The sequence below is a fragment of the Phalangium opilio genome, unplaced genomic scaffold, assembly GCF_054372755.1.
Source record: "Phalangium opilio isolate 3A_F unplaced genomic scaffold, DU_Popi_V2 ptg000046l_1, whole genome shotgun sequence".
Classification (NCBI taxonomy): Eukaryota; Metazoa; Arthropoda; class Arachnida; order Opiliones; family Phalangiidae; genus Phalangium; species Phalangium opilio.
In genome coordinates this window covers 1,727,501-1,747,719 of record NW_028324169.1, presented here as the reverse complement: position 1 = coordinate 1,747,719, position 20,219 = coordinate 1,727,501, and the positions used below count along the sequence as shown (strand labels likewise).

Sequence of the window (20,219 nt, the reverse complement as noted above, 5' to 3'; positions counted from 1 at the left end):
CAAGTAACTATGGTGTAGTGGTTATCACGTCCGCCTAACACGCGGAAGGTTTCAGGTGCGAGCCCTGATAGATACATGTTTTGACCATCGTGATTAGACATAGTAATAAGCTAGATCTCTTCGAAAACTTTATATTAACCCGTATCTATTGTGTAGTAGTTATCACGTCCGCCAAGCACGCGGAAGGTCCCAGGTTCGAGCCCTGGTAGATACATGTTTTGACCATCGTGATTAGACATAATAATAAGGTAGATCTCTTCGAAAACTCACAATAACCAAGTATCTATGGTGTAGTGGTTATCACGTCCGCCTAACACGCGGAAGGTGTCAGGTTCGAGCCTTGATAGATACATGTTTTGACCATCGTGATTAGACATAGTAATAAGCTTGATCTCTTCGAAAACTTTATATTAACACGTATCTATTGTGTAGTAGTTATCACGTCCGCCAAACACGCGGAAGGTCCCAGGTTCGAGCCATGGTAGATACATGTTTTGACCATCGTGATTAGACATAATAATAAGGTAGATCTCTTCAAAACTCACAATAGCCAAGTATCTATGGTGTAGTGGTTATCACGTCCACCTAACACGCGCAAGGTGTCAGGTTCGAGCCCTGATAGATTCATGCTTTGACCATCGTGATTAGACATAGTAATAAGGTAGATCTCTTCGAAAACTCACAATAGCCAAGTATCTATGGTGTAGTGGTTATCACGTCCGCCTAACACGCGGAAGGTGTCAGGTTCGAGCCCTGATAGATACATGTTTTGACCATCGTGATTAGACATAGTAATAAGCTTGATCTCTTCGAAAATTTTATATTAACACGTATCTATTGTGTAGTAGTTATCACGTCCGCCAAACACGCGGAAGGTGTCAGGTTCGAGCCCTGATAGATTCATGCTTTGACCATCGAGATTAGACATAGTAATAAGGTAGATCTCTTCGAAAACTCACAATAGCAAAGTATCTATGGTGTGGTGGTTATCACGTCCGCCTAACTCGCGGAAGGTCCCAGGTTCGAACCCTGGTAGATACATGTTTTGACCATCGTGATTAGACATAATAATAAGGTAGATCTCTTCGAAAACTCACAATGACCAAGTATCTATGGTGTAGTGGTTATCACGTCCGCCTAACACGCGGAAGGTCCCAGGTTCGAGCACTGGTAGGGACGTGTTTGGACCATCGTGATTAGACATAATAATAGGGTAGATCTCTTCGAAAACTCACAATGACCAAGTATCTATGGTGTAGTGGTTATCACGTCCGCCTAACACGCGGAAGGTTTCAGGTGCGAGCCCTGATAGATACAAGTTTTGACCATCGTGATTAGACCTAGTAATAAGCTAGATCTCTTCGAAAACTTTATATTAACACGTATCTATTGTGTAGTAGTTATCACGTCCGCCAAGCACGCGGAAGGTCCCAGGTTCGAGCGCTGGTAGATACATGTTTTGACCATCGTGATTAGACATAATAATAAGGTAGATCTCTTCGAAAACTCACAATAACCAAGTATCTATGGTGTAGTGGTTATCACGTCCGCCTAACACGCGGAAGGTGTCAGGTTCGAGCCCTGATAAATATATGTTTTGACCATCGTGATGAGACATAGCAATAAGCTTTATCTCTTCGAAAACTTTATATTAACACGTATCTATTGTGTAGTAGTTATCACGTCCGCCAAACACGCGGAAGGTCCCAGGTTCGAGCCCTGGTAGATACATGTTTCGACCATCGTGATTAGACATAATAATAAGGTAGATCTCTTCGAAAACTCACAATAACCAAGTATCTATTGTGTAGTGGTTATCACGTCCGCCTAACACGCGGAAAGTGTCAGGTTTGAGCCCTGATAGATACATGTTTTACCATCGTGATTAGACATAGTAATAAGCTGGATCTCTTCGAAAACTTTATATTAACACGTATCTATGGTGTGGTGGTTATCACGTCCGCCTAACTCGCGGAAGGTCCCAGGTTCGAGCCCTGGTAGATACATGTTTTGACCATCGTGAATAGACATAATAATAAGGTAGATCTCTTCGAAAACTCATAATAACCAAGTATATATGATGTAGTGGTTATCACGTCCGCCTAACACGCGGAAGGTGTCAGGTTCGAGCCCTGATAGATACATGTTTTGACCAACGTGATTAGACATAGTTATAAGCTAGATCTCTTCGAAAACTTTATATTAACAAGTATCTATAGTGCAGTGGCTACCACGTCCCTCTAACACGCGGAAGGTCCCAGGTTCGAGCCCTGGTAGGGACATGTTTTGACCATCGTGATTAGACATAATAATAAGGTAGATCTCTTCGAAAACTCACAATAATCAAGTATATATCGTGTAGAGGTTATCACGTCCGCCTTACACGCGGAAGCTCCCAGGTTCGAGCCCTGGTAGGGACGTGTTTGGACCATCGTGATTAGACATAATAATAGGGTAGATCTCTTCGAAAACTCACAATGACCAAGTATCTATGGTGTAGTGGTTATCACGTCCGCCTAACACGCGGAAGGTTTCAGGTGCGAGCCCTGATAGATACATGTTTTGACCATCGTGACTAGACATAGTAATAAGCTAGATCTCTTCGAAAACTTTATATTAACACGTATCTGTTGTGTAGTAGTTATCACGTCCGCAAAGCACGCGGAAGGTCCCAGGTTCGAGCCCTGGTAGATACATGTTTTGACCATCGTGATTATACATAGTAATAAGCTAGATCTCTTCGAAAAGTTTATATTAAATCGTATCTATGGTGTAGTGGTTATCACGTCCGCCTAACACGCTGAAGGTCCCAGGTTCGAGCCCTGGTAGGGACATGTTTTGACCATCGTGGTTAGACATAGTAATAAGCTAGATCTCTTCGAAAACTTCATATTAACACGTATCTATTGTGTAGTGGTTATCACGTCCGCCTAACACGCGCAAGGTGTCAGGTTCGAGCCCTGATAGATTCATGCTTTGACCATCGTGATTAGACATAGTAATAAGCTGGATCTCTTCGAAAACTCACAATAACCAAGTATCTATGGTGTAGTGGTTATGACGTCCGCCTAACACGCGGAAGGTGTCAGGTTCGAGCCCTGATAGTAACATGTTTTGACCATCGTGATTAGACATAGTAATAAGCTAGATCTCTTTGAAAACTTTATATTAACACGTATCTATGGTGTGGTGGTTATCACGTCCACCTAACACGCGGAAGGTGTCAGGTTCGAGCCCTGGTAGATACATGTTTTGACCATCGTGATTAGACATAATAATAAAGTAGATCTCTTCGAAAACTCACAATAACCAAGTATCTATGGTCTGGTTGTTATCACGTCCGCCTAACACGCGGAAGGTGTCAGGTTCGAGCCCTGATAGGTACATGCTTTGACCATCGTGATTAGACATAATAATAAAGTAGATCTCTTCGAAAACTCGCAATAACCAAGTATCTATGGTGTAGTGGTTATCACGTCCGCCTAACACGCGGAAGGTGTCAGGTTCGAGCCCTAATAGATACATGTTTTGACCATCGTGATTAGACATAGTAATAAGCTAGATCTCTTGGAAAAGTTTATACAAACACGTATCTATGGTGTAGTGGTTATCACGTCCGCCTAACACGCTGAAGGTCCCAGGTTCGAGCCCTGGTATTGACGTGTTTTGACCATCGTGATAAGACATAGTAATAAGCTAGATCTCTTCGAAAAGTTTATATTAACACGTATCTATGGTGTAGTGGTTATCACGTCCGCCTAACACGCTGAAGGTCCCAGGTTCGAGCCCTGGTATTGACATGTTTTGACCATCGTGATAAGACATAGTAATAAGCTAGATCTCTTCGAAAAGTTTATATTAACACGTATCTATGGTGTAGTGGTTATCACGTCCGCCTAACACGCTGAAGGTCCCAGGTTCGAGCCTTGGTAGGGACATGTTTTGACCATCGTGATTAGACATAGTAATAAGCTAGATCTCTTCGAAAACTTTATATTAACACGTATCTATTGTGTAGTAGTTATCACGTCCGCCAAACACGCGGAAGGTCCCAGGTTCGTGCCCTGGTAGATACATGTTTTGACCATCGTTATTAGACATAATAATAAGGTAGATCTCTTCGAAAACTGAATATTGCCAAGTATCTATGGTGTAGTGGTTATCACGTCCGCCTAACACGCGGAAGGTCCCAGGTTCAAGCCCTGGTAGATACATGTTTTGACCATCGTGATTAGACATAGAAATAAGCTAGATGTCTTCGAAAAGTTTATAGTAACACGTATCTATGGTGTAGTGGTTATCACATCCGCCTAACACGCGGAAGGTCTCAGGTTCGAGCCATGGTAGATACATGTTTTGACCATCGTGATTAGACATAATAATAAGATAGATCTCTTCGAAAACTTTATATTAACACGTATCTATTGTGTAGTAGTTATCACGTCCGCCAAACATGCGGAAGGCCCAGGTTCGAGCCCTGGTAGATGCATGTTTTGACCATCGTGATTAGACATAATAATAAGGTAGATCTCTTCGAAAACTCACAATAGCCAAGTATCTATGGTGTAGTGGTTATCACGTCCGCCTAACACGCGGAAGGTCCCAGGTTCGAGCCCTGGTAGATACATTTTTTGACCATCGTGATTAGACATAGAAATAAGCTAGATGTCTTCGAAAAGTTTATATTAACACGTATCTATGGTGTAGTGGTTATCACATCCGCCTAACACGCGGAAGGTCTCAGGTTCGAGCCCTGGTAGATACATGTTTTGACCATCGTGATTAGACATAATAATAAGGTAGATCTCTTCGAAAACTCACAATAACCAAGTATCTATGGTGTAGTGGTTATCACGTGCTTAACACGCGGAAGGTGTCAGGTTCGAGCCCTGATAGATACATGCTTTGACCATCGTGATTAGACATAGTAATTAGCTGGATCTCTTCGAAAACTCACAATAACCAAGTATCTATGGTGTAGTGGTTATGACGTCCGCCTAACACGCGGAAGGTGTCAGGTTCGAGCCCTGATAGTAACATGTTTTGACCATCGTGATTAGACATAATAATAAGGTAGATCTCTTCGAAAACTCACAATAACCAAGTATCTATGGTGTAGTGGTTATCACGTCCGCCTAACACGCGGAAGGTGTCAGGTTCGAGCCCTGATAGATACATGTTTTGACCATCGTGTTTAGACATAATTATAAGGTAGATATCTTCGAAAACTCACAATAACTAAGTATCTATGGTGTAGTGGTTATCACGTCCGCCTAACACGCGGAAGGTCCCAGGTTCGAGCCCTGGTAGATACATGTTTTGACCATGGTGATTAGACATAGTAATGAGCTAGATCTCTTCGAAAAGTTTATATTAACACGTATCTATTGTGTAGTGGTTATCACGTCCGCCTAACACGCGCAAGGTGTCAGGTTCGAGCCCTGATAGATTCATGCTTTGACCATCGTGATTAGACATAGTAATAAGCTGGATCTCTTCGAAAACTCACAATAACCAAGTATCTATGGTGTAGTGGTTATGACGTCCGCCTAACACGCGGAAGGTGTCAGGTTCGAGCCCTGATAGTAACATGTTTTGACCATCGTGATTAGACATAGTAATAAGCTAGATCTCTTTGAAAACTTTATATTAACACGTATCTATGGTGTGGTGGTTATCACGTCCGCCTAACACGCGGAAGGTGTCAGGTTCGAGCCCTGGTAGATACATGTTTTGACCATCGTGATTAGACATAATAATAAGGTAGATCTCTTCGAAAACTCACAATAACCAAGTATCTATGGTGTAGTGGTTATCACGTCCGCCTAACAAGCGGAAGGTGTCAGGTTCGAGCCTTGATAGATACATGTTTTGACCATCGTGATTAGACATAGTAATAAGCTTGATCTCTTCGAAAACTTTATATTAACACGTATCTATTGTGTAGTAGTTATCACGTCCGCCAAACACGCGGAAGGTCCCAGGTTCGAGCCATGGTAGATACATGTTTTGACCATCGTGATTAGACATAATAATAAGGTAGATCTCTTCAAAACTCACAATAGCCAAGTATCTATGGTGTAGTGGTTATCACGTCCGCCTAACACGCGCAAGGTGTCAGGTTCGAGCCCTGATAGATTCATGCTTTGACCATCGTGATTAGACATAGTAATAAGGTAGATCTCTTCGAAAACTCACAATAGCCAAGTATCTATGGTGTAGTGGTTATCACGTCCGCCTAACACGCGGAAGGTGTCAGGTTCGAGCCCTGATAGATACATGTTTTGACCATCGTGATTAGACATAGTAATAAGCTTGATCTCTTCGAAAATTTTATATTAACACGTATCTATTGTGTAGTAGTTATCACGTCCGCCAAACACGCGGAAGGTGTCAGGTTCGAGCCCTGATAGATACATGTTTTGACCAACGTGATTAGACATAGTTATAAGCTAGATCTCTTCGAAAACTTTATATTAACACGTATCTATGGTGTAGTGGCTACCACGTCCCTCTTACACGCGGAAAGTCCCAGGTTCGAGCCCTGGTAGGGACATGTTTTGACCATCGTGATTAGACATAATAATAAGGTAGATCTCTTCGAAAACTCACAATAATCAAGTATCTATGGTGTAGTGGTTATCACGTCCGCCTAACACGCGGAAGGTCCCAGGTTCGAGCCCTGGTAGGGACGTGTTTGGACCATCGTGATTAGACATAATAATAGGGTAGATCTCTTCGAAAACTCACAATGACCAAGTATCTATGGTGTAGTGGTTATCACGTCCGCCTAACACGCGGAAGGTTTCAGGTGCGAGCCCTGATAGATACAAGTTTTGACCATCGTGATTAGACATAGTAATAAGCTAGATCTCTTCGAAAACTTTATATTAACACGTATCTATTGTGTAGTAGTTATCACGTCCGCCAAGCACGCGGAAGGTCCCAGGTTCGAGCCCTGGTAGATACATGTTTTGACCATCGTGATTAGACATAATAATAAGGTAGATCTCTTCGAAAACTCACAATAACCAAGTATCTATGGTGTAGTGGTTATCACGTCCGCCTAACACGCGGAAGGTGTCAGGTTCGAGCCCTGATAAATATATGTTTTGACCATCGTGATGAGACATAGCAATAAGCTTGATCTCTTCGAAAACTTTATATTAACACGTATCTATTGTGTAGTAGTTATCACGTCCGCCAAACACGCGGAAGGTCCCAGGTTCGAGCCCTGGTAGATACATGTTTTGACCATCGTGATTAGACATAATAATAAGGTAGATCTCTTCGAAAACTCACAATAATCAAGTATATATCGTGTAGTGGTTATCACGTCCGCCTTACACGCGGAAGGTTCCAGGTTCGAGCCCTGGTAGGGACGTGTTTGGACCATCGTGATTAGACATAATAATAGGGTAGATCTCTTCGAAAACTCACATTGACCAAGTATCTATGGTGTAGTGGTTATCACGTCCGCCTAACACGCGGAAGGTGTCAGGTTCGAGCCCTGATAGATTCATGCTTTGACCATCGTGATTAGACATAATAATAAGGTAGATCTCTTCGAAAACTCACAATAACCAAGTATCTATGGTGTAGTGGTTATCACGTCCGCCTAACACGCGGAAGGTTCCAGGTTCGAGCCCTGGTAGATACATGTTTTGACCATCGTGATTAGACATAATAATAAGGTAGATCTCTTCGAAAACTCACAATAACCAAGTATCTATGGTGTAGTGGTTATCACGTCCGCCTAACACGCGGAAGGTGTCAGGTTCGAGCCCTGGTAGATACATGTTTTGACCATCGTGATTAGACATAGTAATAAGCTAGATCTCTTCGAAAAGTTTATATTAAATCGTATCTATGGTGTAGTGGTTATCACGTCCGCCTAACACGCTGAAGGTCCCAGGTTCGAGCCCTGGTAGGGACATGTTTTGACCATCGTGATTAGACATAGAAATAAGCTAGATGTCTTCGAAAAGTTTATATTAACACGTATCTATGGTGTAGTGGTTATCACATCCGCCTAACACGCGGAAGGTCTCAGGTTCGAGCCATGGTAGATACATGTTTTGACCATCGTGATTAGACATAATAATAAGATAGATCTCTTCGAAAACTTTATATTAACACGTATCTATTGTGTAGTAGTTATCACGTCCGCCAAACATGCGGAAGGCCCAGGTTCGAGCCCTGGTAGATGCATGTTTTGACCATCGTGATTAGACATAATAATAAGGTAGATCTCTTCGAAAACTCACAATAGCCAAGTATCTATGGTGTAGTGGTTATCACGTCCGCCTAACACGCGGAAGGTCCCAGGTTCGAGCCCTGATAGATACATGTTTTGACCATCGTGATTAGACATAGAAATAAGCTAGATGTCTTCGAAAAGTTTATATTAACACGTATCTATGGTGTAGTGGTTATCACATCCGCCTAACACGCGGAAGGTCTCAGGTTCGAGCCCTGGTAGATACATGTTTTGACCATCGTGATTAGACATAATAATAAGGTAGATCTCTTCGAAAACTCACAATAACCAAGTATCTATGGTGTAGTGGTTATCACGTCCGCCTAACACGCGGAAGGTGTCAGGTTCGAGCCCTGATAGATACATGCTTTGACCATCGTGATTAGACATAGTAATTAGCTGGATCTCTTCGAAAACTCACAATAACCAAGTATCTATGGTGTAGTGGTTATGACGTCCGCCTAACACGCGGAAGGTGTCAGGTTCGAGCCCTGATAGTAACATGTTTTGACCATCGTGATTAGACATAATAATAAGGTAGATCTCTTCGAAAACTCACAATAACCAAGTATCTATGGTGTAGTGGTTATCACGTCCGCCTAACACGCGGAAGGTGCCAGGTTCGAGCCCTGATAGATACATGTTTTGACCATCGTGATTAGACATAGTAATGAGCTAGATCTCTTCGAAAAGTTTATATTAACACGTATCTATGGTGTAGTGGTTATCACGTCCGCCTAACACGCTGAAGGTCCCAGGTTCGAGCCTTGGTAGGGACATGTTTTGACCATCGTGATTAGGCATAGTAATAAGCTGGATCTCTTCGAAAACTTTATATTAACACGTATCTATGGTGTGGTGGTTATCACGTCCGCCTAACACGCGGAAGGTATCAGGTTCGAGCCCTGGTAGATACATGTTTTGACCATCGTGATTAGACATAATAATAAGGTAGATCTCTTCGAAAACTCACAATAACCAAGTATCTATGGTGTAGTGGTTATCACGTCCGCCTAACACGCGGAAGGTGTCAGGTTCGAGCCCTGATAGATACATGTTTTGACCATCGTGATTAGACATAGCAATAAGCTAGATCTCTTCGAAAAGTTTATATTAACACGTATCTATAGTGTAGTGGTCATCACGTCCGCCTAACACGCTGAAGGTCCCAGGTTCGAGCCCTGGTAGGGACATGTTTTGACCATCGTGATTAGGCATAGTAATAAGCTAGATCTCTTCGAAAACTTTATATTAACACGTATCTATGGTGTGGTGGTTATCACGTCCGCCTAACACGCGGAAGGTGTCAGGTTCGAGCCCAGATAGGTACATGTTTTGACCATCTTGATTAGACATAATAATAAAGTAGATCTCTTCGAAAACTCACAATAACCAAGTATATATGGTGTAGTGGCTATCACGTCCGCCTAACACGCGCAAGGTGTCAGGTTCGAGCCCTGATAGATTCATGTTTTGACCATCGTGATTAGACATAGTAATAAGCTGGATCTCTTCGAAAACTTTATATTAAAACGTATCTATGGTGTGGTGGTTATCACGTCCGCCTAACACGCGGAAGGTATCAGGTTCGAGCCCTGGTAGATACATGTTTTGACCATCGTGATTAGACATAATAATAAGGTAGATCTCTTCGAAAACTCACAATAACCAAGTATCTATGGTGTAGTGGTTATCACGTCCGCCTAAAACGCGGAAGGTGTCAGGTTCGAGCCCTGATAGATACATGTTTTGACCATCGTGATTAGACATAGCAATAAGCTAGATCTCTTCGAAAAGTTTATATTAACACGTATCTATAGTGTAGTGGTTATCACGTCCGCCTAACACGCTGAAGGTCCCAGGTTCGAGCCCTGGTAGGGACATGTTTTGACCATCGTGATTAGGCATAGTAATAAGCTAGATCTCTTCGAAAACTTTATATTAACACGTATCTATTGTGTAGTAGTTATCACGTCCGCCAAACACGCGGAAGGTCCCAGGTTCGAGCCCTGATAGATACATGTTTTTACCATCGTGATTAGACATAATAATAAGGTAGATCTCTTCGAAAACTCACCATAGCCAAGTATCTATGGTGTAGTGGTTATCACGTCCGCCAAACATGCGGAAGGTCCCAGGTTCGAGCCCTGGTAGATGCATGTTTTGACCATCGTGATTAGACATAGAAATAAGCTAGATGTCTTCGAAAAGTTTATATTAACACGTATCTATGGTGTAGTGGTTATCACATCCGCCTAACACGCGGAAGGTCTCAGGTTCGAGCCCTGGTAGATACATGTTTTGACCATCGTGATTAGACATAATAATAAGGTAGATCTCTTCGAAAACTCACAATAACCAAGTATCTATGGTGTAGTGGTTATCACGTCCGCCTAACACGCGGAAGGTGTCAGGTTCGAGCCCTGATAGATACATGTTTTGACCATCGTGATTAGACATAATTATAAGGTAGATATCTTCGAAAACTCAGAATAACCAAGTATCTATGGTGTAATGGTTATCACGTCCGCCTAACAAACGGAAGGTCCCAGGTTCGAGCCCTGGTAGATACATGTTATGACCATCGTGATTAGACATAGTAATAAGCTAGATCTCTTTGAAAACTTTATATTAACACGTATCTATGGTGTGGTGGTTATCACGTCCGCCTAACACACGGAAGGTGTCAGGTTCGAGCCCTGGTAGATACATGTTTTGACCAACGTGATTAGACATAATAATAAGGTAGATCTCTTCGAAAACTCACAATAACCAAGTATCTATGGTGTAGTGGTTATCACGTCCGCCTAACACGCGGAAGGTGTCAGGTTCGAGCCCTGATAGATACATGTTTTGACCATCGTGATTAGACATAATTATAAGGTAGATATCTTCGAAAACTCACAATAACCAAGTATCTATGGTGTAGTGGTTATCACGTCCGCCTAACAAACGGAAGGTCCCAGGTTCGAGCCCTGGTAGATACATGTTATGACCATCGTGATTAGACATAGTAATAAGCTAGATCTCTTTGAAAACTTTATATTAACACGTATCTATGGTGTGGTGGTTATCACGTCCGCCTAACACACGGAAGGTGTCAGGTTCGAGCCCTGGTAGATACATGTTTTGACCAACGTGATTAGACATAATAATAAGGTAGATCTCTTCGAAAACTCACAATAACCAAGTATCTATGGTGTAGTGGTTATCACGTCCGCCTAACACGCGGAAGGTGTCAGGTTCGAGCCATTATAGGTACATGTTTTGACCATCGTGATTAGACATAATAATAAGGTAGATCTCTTCGAAAACTCACAATAACCAAGTTTCTATTGTGTAGTGGTTATCACGTCCGCCTAACACGCGGAAGGTCCCAGGTTCGAGCCCTGGTAGATACATGTTTTGACCATCGTGATTAGACATAATAATAGGGTAGATCTCTTCGAAAACTCACAATAGCCAAGTATCTATGGTGTAGTGGTTATCACGTCCGCCTAACACGCGGAAGGTCCCAGGTTCGAGCCCTGGTAGATACATGTTTTGACCAACGTGATTAGACATAATAATAAGGTAGATCTCTTCGAAAACTCACAATAACCAAGTATCTATGGTGTAGTGGTTATCACGTCCGCCTAACACGCGGAAGGTGTCAGGTTCGAGCCATTATAGGTACATGTTTTGACCATCGTGATTAGACATAATAATAAGGTAGATCTCTTCGAAAACACACAATAACCAAGTATGTATTGTGTAGTGGTTATCACGTCCGCCTAACACGCGGAAGGTCCCAGGTTCGAGCCCTGGTAGATACATGTTTTGACCATCGTGATTAGACATAGTAATAAGCTAGATCTCTTCGAAAAGTTTATATTAACACGTATCTATTGTGTAGTAGTTATCACGTCCGCCAAACACGCGGAAGGTCCCAGGTTCGATTCCTGGTAGATACATGTTTTGACCATCGTGATTAGACATAATAATAGGGTAGATCTCTTCGAAAACTCACAATAGCCAAGTATCTATGGTGTAGTGGTTATCACATCCGCCTAACACGCGGAAGGTCTCAGGTTCGAGCCATGGTAGATACATGTTTTGACCATCGTGATTAGACATAGTAATAAGCTAGATCTCTTCGAAAAGTTTATATTAACACGTATCTATTGTGTAGTAGTTATCACGTCCGCCAAACACGCGGAAGGTCCCAGGTTCGAGCCCTGGTAGATACATGTTTTGACCATCGTGATTAGACATAATAATAGGGTAAATCTCTTCGAAAACTCACAATAGCCAAGTATCTATGGTGTAGTGGTTATCACGTCCGCCTAACACGCGGAAGGTCCCAGGTTCGAGCCCTGGTAGATACATGTTTTGACCATCGTGATTAGACATAGAAATAAGCTAGATGTGTTCGAAAAGTTTATATTTACACGTATCTATGGTGTAGTGGTTATCACATCCGCCTAACACGCGGAAGGTCCCAGGTTCGAGCCCTGGTGGATACATGTTATGACCATCGTGATTAGACATAATAATAAGGTAGATCTCTTCGAAAACTTTATATTAACACGTATCTATTGTGTAGTAGTTATCACGTCCGCCAAACATGCGGAAGGTCCCAGGTTTTAGCCCTGGTAGATGCATGTTTTGACTATCGTGATTAGACATAATAATAAGGTAGATCTCTTCGAAAACTCACAATAGCCAAGTATCTATGGTGTAGTGGTTATCAAGTCCGCCTAACACGCGGAAGGTCTCAGGTTCGAGCCCTGGTAGATACATGTTTTGACCATCGTGATTAGACATAGAAATAAGCTAGATGTCTTCGAAAAGTTTATATTAACACGTATCTATGGTGTAGTGGTTATCACATCCGCCTAACACGCGGAAGGTCTCAGGTTCGAGCCCTGGTAGATACATGTTTTGACCACCGTGATTAGACATAATAATAAGGTAGATCCCTTCGAAAACTCACAATAACCAAGTATCTATACTGTAGTGGTTATCACGTCCGCCCAACACGCGGAAGGTGTCAGGTTCGAGCCCTGATAGATACATGCTTTGACCATCGTGATTAGACATAATTATAAGGTAGATATCTTCGAAAACTCACAATAACCAAGTATCTATGGTGTAGTGGTTATCACGTCCGCCTAACAAACGCAAGGTTCCAGGTTCGAGCCCTGGTAGATACATGTTATGACCATCGTGATTAGACATAGTAATAAGCTAGATCTCTTTGAAAACTTTATATTAACACGTATCTATGGTGTGGTGGTTATCACGTCCGCCTAACACACGGAAGGTGTCAGGTTCGAGCCCTGGTAGATACATGTTTTGACCAACGTGATTAGACATAATAATAAGGTAGATCTCTTCGAAAACCCACAATAACCAAGTATCTATGGTGTAGTGGTTATCACGTCCGCCTAACACGCGGAAGGTGTCAGGTTCGAGCCATTATAGGTACATGTTTTGACCATCGTGATTAGACATAATAATAAGGTAGATCTCTTCGAAAACTCACAATAACCAAGTATCTATTGTGTAGTGGTTATCACGTCCGCCTAACACGCGGAAGGTCCCAGGTTCGAGCCCTGGTAGATAAATGTTTTGACCATCGTGATTAGACATAGTAATAAGCTAGATCTCTTCGAAAAGTTTATATTAACACGTATCTATTGTGTAGTAGTTATCACGTCCGCCAAACACGCGGGAGGTCCCAGGTTCGAGCCCTGGTAGATACATGTTTTGACCATCGTGATTAGACATAATAATAAGGTAGATCTCTTCGAAAACTCACTATAGCCAAGTATCTATGGTGTAGTGGTTATCACGTCCGCCTAACACGCGGAAGGTCCCAGGTTCGAGCCCTGGTAGATACATGCTTTGACCATCGTGATTAGACATAGAAATAAGCTAGATGTCTTCAAAAAGTTTATATTAACACGTATCTATGGTGTAGTGGTTATCACATCCGCCTAACACGCGGAAGGTGTCAGGTTCGAGCCCTGATAGATACATGTTTTGACCATCGTGATTAGACATAATTATAAGGTAGATATCTTCGAAAACTCACAATAACCAAGTATCTATGGTGTAGTGGTTATCACGTCCGCCTAACACGCGGAAGGTCCCAGGTTCGAGCCCTGGTGGATACATGTTATGACCATCGTGATTAGACATAATAATAAGGTAGATCTCTTCGAAAACTTTATATTAACACGTATCTATTGTGTAGTAGTTATCACGTCCGCCAAACATGCGGAAGGTCCCAGGTTTTAGCCCTGGTAGATGCATGTTTTGACTATCGTGATTAGACATAATAATAAGGTGGATCTCTTCGAAAACTCACAATAGCCAAGTATCTATGGTGTAGTGGTTATCAAGTCCGCCTAACACGCGGAAGGTCTCAGGTTCGAGCCCTGGTAGATACATGTTTTGACCATCGTGATTAGACATAGAAATAAGCTAGATGTCTTCGAAAAGTTTATATTAACACGTATCTATGGTGTAGTGGTTATCACATCCGCCTAACACGCGGAAGGTCTCAGGTTCGAGCCCTGGTAGATACATGTTTTGACCACCGTGATTAGACATAATAATAAGGTAGATCCCTTCGAAAACTCACAATAACCAAGTATCTATACTGTAGTGGTTATCACGTCCTCCCAACACGCGGAAGGTGTCAGGTTCGAGCCCTGATAGATACATGTTTTGACCATCGTGATTAGACATAATTATAAGGTAGATATCTTCGAAAACTCACAATAACCAAGTATCTATGGTGTAGTGGTTATCACGTCCGCCTAACAAACGGAAGGTCCCAGATTCGAGCCCTGGTAGATACATGTTATGACAATCGTGATTAGACATAGTAATAAGCTAGATCTCTTTGAAAACTTTATATTAACACGTATCTATGGTGTGGTGGTTATCACGTCCGCCTAACACACGGAAGGTGTCAGGTTCGAGCCCTGGTAGATACATGTTTTGACCAACGTGATTAGACATAATAATAAGGTAGATCTCTTCGAAAACTCACAATAACCAAGTATCTATGGTGTAGTGGTTATCACGTCCGCCTAACACGCGGAAGGTGTCAGGTTCGAGCCATTATAGGTACATGTTTTGACCATCGTGATTAGACATAATAATAAGGTAGATCTCTTCGAAAACTCACAATAACCAAGTATCTATTGTGTAGTGGTTATCACGTCCGCCTAACACGCGGAAGGTCCCAGGTTCGAGCCCTGGTAGATAAATGTTTTGACCATCGTGATTAGACATAGTAATAAGCTAGATCTCTTCGAAAAGTTTATATTAACACGTATCTATTGTGTAGTAGTTATCACGTCCGCCAAACACGCGGGAGGTCCCAGGTTCGAGCCCTGGTAGATACATGTTTTGACCATCGTGATTAGACATAGTAATAAGGTAGATCTCTTCGAAAACTCACTATAGCCAAGTATCTATGGTGTAGTGGTTATCACGTCCGCCTAACACGCGGAAGGTCCCAGGTTCGAGCCCTGGTAGATACATGCTTTGACCATCGTGATTAGACATAGAAATAAGCTAGATGTCTTCAAAAAGTTTATATTAACACGTATCTATGGTGTAGTGGTTATCACATCCGCCTAACACGCGGAAGGTCTCAGGTTCGAGCCCTGGTAGATACATGTTTTGACCATCGTGATTAGACATAATAATAAGGTAGATCTCTTCGAAAACTCACAATAACCAAGTATCTATGGTGTAGTGGTTATCACGTCCGCCTAACACGCGGAAGGTGTCAGGTTCGAGCCCTGATAGATACATGTTTTGACCATCGTGATTAGACATAATTATAAGGTAGATATCTTCGAAAACTCACAATAACCAAGTATCTATGGTGTAGTGGTTATCACGTCCGCCTAACACGCGGAAGGTCCCAGGTTCGAGCCCTGGTGGATACATGTTATGACCATCGTGATTAGACATAATAATAAGGTAGATCTCTTCTTCAAAAACTCACAATAACCAAGTATCTATGGTGTAGTGGTTATCACGTCCGCCTAACACGCGGAAGGTGTCAGGTTCGAGCCATTATAGGTACATGTTTTGACCATCGTGATTAGACATAATAATAAGGTAGATCTCTTCGAAAACTCACAATAACCAAGTATCTATTGTGTAGTGGTTATCACGTCCGCCTAACACGCGGAAGGTGTCAGGTTCAAGCCCTGGTAGATACATGTTTTGACCATCGTGATTAGACATAATAATAAGGTATATCTCTTCGAAAACTCACAATAGCCAAGTATCTATGGTGTAGTGGTTATCACGTCCGCCTAACACGCGGAAGGTTCCAGGTTCGAGCCCTGGTAGATACATGTTTTGACCATCGTGATTAGACATAGAAATAAGCTAGATGTCTTCGAAAAGTTTATATTAACACGTATCTATGGTGTAGTGGTTATCACATCCGCCTAACACGCGGAAGGTCTCATGTTCGAGCACTGGTAGATACATGTTTTGACCATCGTGATTAGACATAATAATAAGGTAGATCTCTTCGAAAACTCACAATAACCAAGTATCTATGGTGTAGTCGCTATCACGTCCGCCTAACACGCGGAAGGTGTCAGGTTCGAGCCCTGATAGATACATGTTTTGACCATCGTGATTAGACATAGCAATAAGCTAGATCTCTTCGAAAACTTTGTATTAACACGCATCTATTGTGTAGTAGTTATCACGTCCGCCAAACACGCGGAAGGTGTCAGGTTCGAGCCATTATAGGTACATGTTTTGACCATCGTGGTTAGACATAATAATAAGGTAGATCTCTTCGAAAACTCACAATAACCAAGTATCTATTGTGTAGTAGTTATCATGTCCGCCAAACGCGCGGAAGGTCCCAGGTTCGAGCCCTGGTAGATACATGTTTTGACCATCGTGATTAGACATAATAATAAGGTAGATCTCTTCGAAAACTCACAATATCCAAGTATCTATGGTGTAGTGCTTATCACGTCCGCCTAACACGCGGAAGGTTCCAGGTTCGAGCCCTGGTAGATACATGTTTTGACCATCGTGATTAGACATAGAAATAAGCTAGATGTCTTCGAAAAGTTTATATTAACACGTATCTATGGTGTAGTGGTTATCACATCCGCCTAACACGCGGAAGGTCTCATGTTCGAGCATTGGTAGATACATGTTTTGACCATCGTGATTAGACATAATAATAAGGTAGATCTCTTCGAAAACTCACAATAACCAAGTATCTATGGTGTAGTCGCTATCACGTCCGCCTAACACGCGGAAGGTGTCAGGTTCGAGCCCTGATAGATACATGTTTTGACCATCGTGATTAGACATAGCAATAAGCTAGATCTCTTCGAAAACTTTGTATTAACACGCATCTATTGTGTAGTAGTTATCACGTCCGCCAAACACGCGGAAGGTGTCAGGTTCGAGCCATTATAGGTACATGTTTTGACCATCGTGATTAGACATAATAATAAGGTAGATCTCTTCGAAAACTCACAATAACCAAGTATCTATTGTGTAGTAGTTATCATGTCCGCCAAACGCGCGGAAGGTCCCAGGTTCGAGCCCTGGTAGATACATGTCTTGACCATCGTGATTAGACATAATAATAAGGTAGATCTCTTCGAAAACTCACAATATCCAAGTATCTATGGTGTAGTGCTTATCACGTCCGCCTAACACGCGGAAGGTCCCAGGTTCGAGCCCTGGTAGATACATGTTTTGACCATCGTGATTAGACATAGAAATAAGCTAGATGTCTTCAAAAAGTTTATATTAACACGTATCTATGGTGTAGTGGTTATCACATCCGCCTAACACGCGGAAGGTCTCAGGTTCGAGCCCTGGTAGATACATGTTTTGACCATCGTGATTAGACATAATAATAAGGTAGATCTCTTCGAAAACTCACAATAACCAAGTATCTATGGTGTAGTGGTTATCACGTCCGCCTAACACGCGGAAGGTGTCAGGTTCGAGCCCTGATAGATACATGTTTTGACCATCGTGATTAGACATAATTATAAGGTAGATATCTTCGAAAACTCGCAATAACCAAGTATCTATGGTGTAGTGGTTATCACGTCCGCCTAACACGCGGAAGGTCCCAGGTTCGAGCCCTGGTAGATACATGTTATGACCATCGTGATTAGACATAGTAATAAGCTAGATCTCTTCGAAAAGTTTATATTAACACGTATCTATTGTGTAGTAGTTATCACGTCCGCCAAACACGCGGGAGGTCCCAGGTTCGAGCCCTGGTAGATACATGTTTTGACCATCGTGATTAGACATAATAATAAGGTAGATCTCTTCGAAAACTCACTATAGCCAAGTATCTATGGTGTAGTGGTTATCACGTCCGCCTAACACGCGGAAGGTCCCAGGTTCGAGCCCTGGTAGATACATGCTTTGACCATCGTGATTAGACATAGAAATAAGCTAGATGTCTTCAAAAAGTTTATATTAACACGTATCTATGGTGTAGTGGTTATCACATCCGCCTAACACGCGGAAGGTCTCAGGTTCGAGCCCTGGTAGATACATGTTTTGACCATCGTGATTAGACATAATAATAAGGTAGATCTCTTTGAAAACTCACAATAACCAAGTATCTATGGTGTAGTGGTTATCACGTCCGCCTAACACGCGGAAGGTGTCAGGTTCGAGCCCTGATAGATACATGTTTTGACTATCGTGATTAGACATAATTATAAGGTAGATATCTTCGAAAACTCACAATAACCAAGTATCTATGGTGTAGTGGTTATCACGTCCGCCTAACACGCGGAAGGTCCCAGGTTCGAGCCCTGGTGGATACATGTTATGACCATCGTGATTAGACATAATAATAAGGTAGATCTCTTCTTCAAAAACTCACAATAACCAAGTATCTATGGTGTAGTGGTTATCACGTCCGCCTAACACGCGGAAGGTGTCAGGTTCGAGCCATTATAGGTACATGTATTGACCATCGTGATTAGACATAATAATAAGGTAGATCTCTTCGAAAACTCACAATAACCAAGTATCTATTGTGTAGTGGTTATCACGTCCGCCTAACACGCGGAAGGTCCCAGGTTCGAGCCGTGGTAGATACATGTTTTGACCATCGTGATTAGACATAGTAATAAGCTAGATCTCTTCGAAAAGTTTATATTAACACGTATCTATGGTGTAGTGGTTATCACGTCCGCCTAACACGCTGAAGGTCCCAGGTTCGAGCCCTGGTAGATACATGTTTTGACCATCGTGATTAGACATAATAATAAGGTATATCTCTTCGAAAACTCACAATAGCCAAGTATCTATGGTGTAGTGGTTATCACGTCCGCCTAACACGCGGAAGGTCCCAGGTTCGAGCCCTGGTAGATACATGTTTTGACCATCGTGATTAGACATAGAAATAAGCTAGATGTCTTCGAAAAGTTTATATTAACACGTATCTATGGTGTAGTGGTTATCACATCCGCCTAACACGCGGAAGGTCTCATGTTCGAGCACTGGTAGATACATGTTTTGACCATCGTGATTAGACATAATAATAAGGTAGATCTCTTCGAAAACTCACAATAGCCAAGTATCCATGGTGTAGTGGTTATCACGTCCGCCTAACACGCGGAAGGTCCCAGGTTCGAGCCCTGGTAGATACGTGTTTTGACCATCGTGATTAGACATAGAAATAAGCTAGATGTCTTCGAAAAGTTTATATTAACACGTATCTATGGTGTAGTGGTTATCACATCCGCCTAACACGCGGAAGGTCTCAGGTTCGAGCCCTGGTAGATACATGTTTTGGCCATCGTGATTAGACATAGTAATAAGCTAGATCTCTTCGAAAAGTTTATATTAACACGTATCTATTGTGTAGTAGTTATCACGTCCGCCAAACACGCGGAAGGTCCCAGGTTCGAGCCCTGGTAGA

General features: G+C 42.2%; 45 non-coding genes across 45 annotated transcripts; all 45 read left to right on the top strand.

Moving 5' to 3' along the window:
* Positions 1 to 141: 141 nt before the first annotated feature.
* Positions 142 to 214, top strand: TRNAA-AGC (transfer RNA alanine (anticodon AGC)). The gene has a single exon. It is a non-coding gene; the product is annotated as a tRNA-Ala (tRNA).
* Positions 215 to 692: 478 nt separating this feature from the next.
* Positions 693 to 765, top strand: TRNAV-AAC (transfer RNA valine (anticodon AAC)). Its single transcript has one exon. It is a non-coding gene; the product is annotated as a tRNA-Val (tRNA).
* A 3,376-nt stretch (positions 766 to 4,141) lies between these two features.
* On the top strand, positions 4,142 to 4,214 carry TRNAV-AAC (transfer RNA valine (anticodon AAC)). The gene has a single exon. It is a non-coding gene; the product is annotated as a tRNA-Val (tRNA).
* Positions 4,215 to 4,554: 340 nt separating this feature from the next.
* TRNAV-AAC (transfer RNA valine (anticodon AAC)) lies at positions 4,555 to 4,627 on the top strand. The gene has a single exon. It is a non-coding gene; the product is annotated as a tRNA-Val (tRNA).
* A 65-nt stretch (positions 4,628 to 4,692) lies between these two features.
* Positions 4,693 to 4,765, top strand: TRNAV-AAC (transfer RNA valine (anticodon AAC)). The gene has a single exon. It is a non-coding gene; the product is annotated as a tRNA-Val (tRNA).
* A 339-nt stretch (positions 4,766 to 5,104) lies between these two features.
* On the top strand, positions 5,105 to 5,177 carry TRNAV-AAC (transfer RNA valine (anticodon AAC)). The gene has a single exon. It is a non-coding gene; the product is annotated as a tRNA-Val (tRNA).
* Positions 5,178 to 5,242: 65 nt separating this feature from the next.
* On the top strand, positions 5,243 to 5,315 carry TRNAV-AAC (transfer RNA valine (anticodon AAC)). Its single transcript has one exon. It is a non-coding gene; the product is annotated as a tRNA-Val (tRNA).
* Positions 5,316 to 6,207: 892 nt separating this feature from the next.
* TRNAV-AAC (transfer RNA valine (anticodon AAC)) lies at positions 6,208 to 6,280 on the top strand. The gene has a single exon. It is a non-coding gene; the product is annotated as a tRNA-Val (tRNA).
* Positions 6,281 to 6,621: 341 nt separating this feature from the next.
* On the top strand, positions 6,622 to 6,694 carry TRNAV-AAC (transfer RNA valine (anticodon AAC)). Its single transcript has one exon. It is a non-coding gene; the product is annotated as a tRNA-Val (tRNA).
* Positions 6,695 to 6,897: 203 nt separating this feature from the next.
* TRNAA-AGC (transfer RNA alanine (anticodon AGC)) lies at positions 6,898 to 6,970 on the top strand. Its single transcript has one exon. It is a non-coding gene; the product is annotated as a tRNA-Ala (tRNA).
* A 617-nt stretch (positions 6,971 to 7,587) lies between these two features.
* TRNAV-AAC (transfer RNA valine (anticodon AAC)) lies at positions 7,588 to 7,660 on the top strand. Its single transcript has one exon. It is a non-coding gene; the product is annotated as a tRNA-Val (tRNA).
* A 616-nt stretch (positions 7,661 to 8,276) lies between these two features.
* TRNAV-AAC (transfer RNA valine (anticodon AAC)) lies at positions 8,277 to 8,349 on the top strand. The gene has a single exon. It is a non-coding gene; the product is annotated as a tRNA-Val (tRNA).
* A 65-nt stretch (positions 8,350 to 8,414) lies between these two features.
* TRNAV-AAC (transfer RNA valine (anticodon AAC)) lies at positions 8,415 to 8,487 on the top strand. The gene has a single exon. It is a non-coding gene; the product is annotated as a tRNA-Val (tRNA).
* Positions 8,488 to 8,552: 65 nt separating this feature from the next.
* On the top strand, positions 8,553 to 8,625 carry TRNAV-AAC (transfer RNA valine (anticodon AAC)). Its single transcript has one exon. It is a non-coding gene; the product is annotated as a tRNA-Val (tRNA).
* A 617-nt stretch (positions 8,626 to 9,242) lies between these two features.
* TRNAV-AAC (transfer RNA valine (anticodon AAC)) lies at positions 9,243 to 9,315 on the top strand. Its single transcript has one exon. It is a non-coding gene; the product is annotated as a tRNA-Val (tRNA).
* A 617-nt stretch (positions 9,316 to 9,932) lies between these two features.
* On the top strand, positions 9,933 to 10,005 carry TRNAF-AAA (transfer RNA phenylalanine (anticodon AAA)). The gene has a single exon. It is a non-coding gene; the product is annotated as a tRNA-Phe (tRNA).
* Positions 10,006 to 10,484: 479 nt separating this feature from the next.
* On the top strand, positions 10,485 to 10,557 carry TRNAV-AAC (transfer RNA valine (anticodon AAC)). Its single transcript has one exon. It is a non-coding gene; the product is annotated as a tRNA-Val (tRNA).
* A 65-nt stretch (positions 10,558 to 10,622) lies between these two features.
* Positions 10,623 to 10,695, top strand: TRNAV-AAC (transfer RNA valine (anticodon AAC)). Its single transcript has one exon. It is a non-coding gene; the product is annotated as a tRNA-Val (tRNA).
* Positions 10,696 to 10,760: 65 nt separating this feature from the next.
* TRNAV-AAC (transfer RNA valine (anticodon AAC)) lies at positions 10,761 to 10,833 on the top strand. The gene has a single exon. It is a non-coding gene; the product is annotated as a tRNA-Val (tRNA).
* A 203-nt stretch (positions 10,834 to 11,036) lies between these two features.
* On the top strand, positions 11,037 to 11,109 carry TRNAV-AAC (transfer RNA valine (anticodon AAC)). Its single transcript has one exon. It is a non-coding gene; the product is annotated as a tRNA-Val (tRNA).
* Positions 11,110 to 11,174: 65 nt separating this feature from the next.
* TRNAV-AAC (transfer RNA valine (anticodon AAC)) lies at positions 11,175 to 11,247 on the top strand. The gene has a single exon. It is a non-coding gene; the product is annotated as a tRNA-Val (tRNA).
* Positions 11,248 to 11,726: 479 nt separating this feature from the next.
* Positions 11,727 to 11,799, top strand: TRNAV-AAC (transfer RNA valine (anticodon AAC)). The gene has a single exon. It is a non-coding gene; the product is annotated as a tRNA-Val (tRNA).
* A 755-nt stretch (positions 11,800 to 12,554) lies between these two features.
* On the top strand, positions 12,555 to 12,627 carry TRNAV-AAC (transfer RNA valine (anticodon AAC)). The gene has a single exon. It is a non-coding gene; the product is annotated as a tRNA-Val (tRNA).
* A 65-nt stretch (positions 12,628 to 12,692) lies between these two features.
* Positions 12,693 to 12,765, top strand: TRNAV-AAC (transfer RNA valine (anticodon AAC)). The gene has a single exon. It is a non-coding gene; the product is annotated as a tRNA-Val (tRNA).
* A 341-nt stretch (positions 12,766 to 13,106) lies between these two features.
* Positions 13,107 to 13,179, top strand: TRNAV-AAC (transfer RNA valine (anticodon AAC)). Its single transcript has one exon. It is a non-coding gene; the product is annotated as a tRNA-Val (tRNA).
* An 893-nt stretch (positions 13,180 to 14,072) lies between these two features.
* TRNAV-AAC (transfer RNA valine (anticodon AAC)) lies at positions 14,073 to 14,145 on the top strand. Its single transcript has one exon. It is a non-coding gene; the product is annotated as a tRNA-Val (tRNA).
* Positions 14,146 to 14,348: 203 nt separating this feature from the next.
* On the top strand, positions 14,349 to 14,421 carry TRNAV-AAC (transfer RNA valine (anticodon AAC)). The gene has a single exon. It is a non-coding gene; the product is annotated as a tRNA-Val (tRNA).
* A 341-nt stretch (positions 14,422 to 14,762) lies between these two features.
* Positions 14,763 to 14,835, top strand: TRNAV-AAC (transfer RNA valine (anticodon AAC)). Its single transcript has one exon. It is a non-coding gene; the product is annotated as a tRNA-Val (tRNA).
* Positions 14,836 to 15,728: 893 nt separating this feature from the next.
* On the top strand, positions 15,729 to 15,801 carry TRNAV-AAC (transfer RNA valine (anticodon AAC)). The gene has a single exon. It is a non-coding gene; the product is annotated as a tRNA-Val (tRNA).
* Positions 15,802 to 15,866: 65 nt separating this feature from the next.
* TRNAV-AAC (transfer RNA valine (anticodon AAC)) lies at positions 15,867 to 15,939 on the top strand. Its single transcript has one exon. It is a non-coding gene; the product is annotated as a tRNA-Val (tRNA).
* Positions 15,940 to 16,004: 65 nt separating this feature from the next.
* On the top strand, positions 16,005 to 16,077 carry TRNAV-AAC (transfer RNA valine (anticodon AAC)). Its single transcript has one exon. It is a non-coding gene; the product is annotated as a tRNA-Val (tRNA).
* Positions 16,078 to 16,142: 65 nt separating this feature from the next.
* On the top strand, positions 16,143 to 16,215 carry TRNAV-AAC (transfer RNA valine (anticodon AAC)). Its single transcript has one exon. It is a non-coding gene; the product is annotated as a tRNA-Val (tRNA).
* Positions 16,216 to 16,559: 344 nt separating this feature from the next.
* On the top strand, positions 16,560 to 16,632 carry TRNAV-AAC (transfer RNA valine (anticodon AAC)). The gene has a single exon. It is a non-coding gene; the product is annotated as a tRNA-Val (tRNA).
* A 1,307-nt stretch (positions 16,633 to 17,939) lies between these two features.
* TRNAV-AAC (transfer RNA valine (anticodon AAC)) lies at positions 17,940 to 18,012 on the top strand. The gene has a single exon. It is a non-coding gene; the product is annotated as a tRNA-Val (tRNA).
* A 65-nt stretch (positions 18,013 to 18,077) lies between these two features.
* Positions 18,078 to 18,150, top strand: TRNAV-AAC (transfer RNA valine (anticodon AAC)). Its single transcript has one exon. It is a non-coding gene; the product is annotated as a tRNA-Val (tRNA).
* A 65-nt stretch (positions 18,151 to 18,215) lies between these two features.
* Positions 18,216 to 18,288, top strand: TRNAV-AAC (transfer RNA valine (anticodon AAC)). The gene has a single exon. It is a non-coding gene; the product is annotated as a tRNA-Val (tRNA).
* Positions 18,289 to 18,353: 65 nt separating this feature from the next.
* TRNAV-AAC (transfer RNA valine (anticodon AAC)) lies at positions 18,354 to 18,426 on the top strand. The gene has a single exon. It is a non-coding gene; the product is annotated as a tRNA-Val (tRNA).
* A 203-nt stretch (positions 18,427 to 18,629) lies between these two features.
* Positions 18,630 to 18,702, top strand: TRNAV-AAC (transfer RNA valine (anticodon AAC)). Its single transcript has one exon. It is a non-coding gene; the product is annotated as a tRNA-Val (tRNA).
* A 65-nt stretch (positions 18,703 to 18,767) lies between these two features.
* On the top strand, positions 18,768 to 18,840 carry TRNAV-AAC (transfer RNA valine (anticodon AAC)). The gene has a single exon. It is a non-coding gene; the product is annotated as a tRNA-Val (tRNA).
* Positions 18,841 to 18,905: 65 nt separating this feature from the next.
* On the top strand, positions 18,906 to 18,978 carry TRNAV-AAC (transfer RNA valine (anticodon AAC)). Its single transcript has one exon. It is a non-coding gene; the product is annotated as a tRNA-Val (tRNA).
* A 65-nt stretch (positions 18,979 to 19,043) lies between these two features.
* Positions 19,044 to 19,116, top strand: TRNAV-AAC (transfer RNA valine (anticodon AAC)). The gene has a single exon. It is a non-coding gene; the product is annotated as a tRNA-Val (tRNA).
* A 344-nt stretch (positions 19,117 to 19,460) lies between these two features.
* On the top strand, positions 19,461 to 19,533 carry TRNAV-AAC (transfer RNA valine (anticodon AAC)). Its single transcript has one exon. It is a non-coding gene; the product is annotated as a tRNA-Val (tRNA).
* A 65-nt stretch (positions 19,534 to 19,598) lies between these two features.
* On the top strand, positions 19,599 to 19,671 carry TRNAV-AAC (transfer RNA valine (anticodon AAC)). The gene has a single exon. It is a non-coding gene; the product is annotated as a tRNA-Val (tRNA).
* A 203-nt stretch (positions 19,672 to 19,874) lies between these two features.
* TRNAV-AAC (transfer RNA valine (anticodon AAC)) lies at positions 19,875 to 19,947 on the top strand. The gene has a single exon. It is a non-coding gene; the product is annotated as a tRNA-Val (tRNA).
* Positions 19,948 to 20,012: 65 nt separating this feature from the next.
* TRNAV-AAC (transfer RNA valine (anticodon AAC)) lies at positions 20,013 to 20,085 on the top strand. Its single transcript has one exon. It is a non-coding gene; the product is annotated as a tRNA-Val (tRNA).
* The last annotated feature ends 134 nt before the right edge of the window (positions 20,086 to 20,219 follow it).